This window comes from Arachis duranensis, chromosome 2 (genome assembly GCF_000817695.3).
Source record: "Arachis duranensis cultivar V14167 chromosome 2, aradu.V14167.gnm2.J7QH, whole genome shotgun sequence".
Taxonomy (NCBI): Eukaryota; Viridiplantae; Streptophyta; class Magnoliopsida; order Fabales; family Fabaceae; genus Arachis; species Arachis duranensis.
This window is the reverse complement of record NC_029773.3, coordinates 38865093-38865467: the sequence shown is the minus strand read 5'-3', so window position 1 is coordinate 38865467 and position 375 is coordinate 38865093.

Sequence of the window (375 nt, the reverse complement as noted above, 5' to 3'; positions counted from 1 at the left end):
CCATGGCAGAGGTTAATTACATGGGTGAACCTTATGGAAACACCTATAACCCATCATGGAGAAATCATCCAAATTTCTCCTGGAAGGATCAACAGAAGCCTCAACAAGGCTTTAACAATGGTGGACGCAATAGGCTGAGTAATAGTAAGCCATATCCATCATCTTCTCAGCAACAAACAGAGAACTCTGAACAAAATACTTCCAATTTAGCCAATATAGTCTCTGATCTGTCAAAGGCCACTTTCAGTTTCATGAATGAAACAAGATCCGCCATCAAATATTTGGAGGCACAAGTGGGCCAGCTGAGTAAGAAAGTCATTGACACCCCTCCCAGTATTCTCCCAAGCAATACAGAAGAGAATCCAAAAGGAGAGA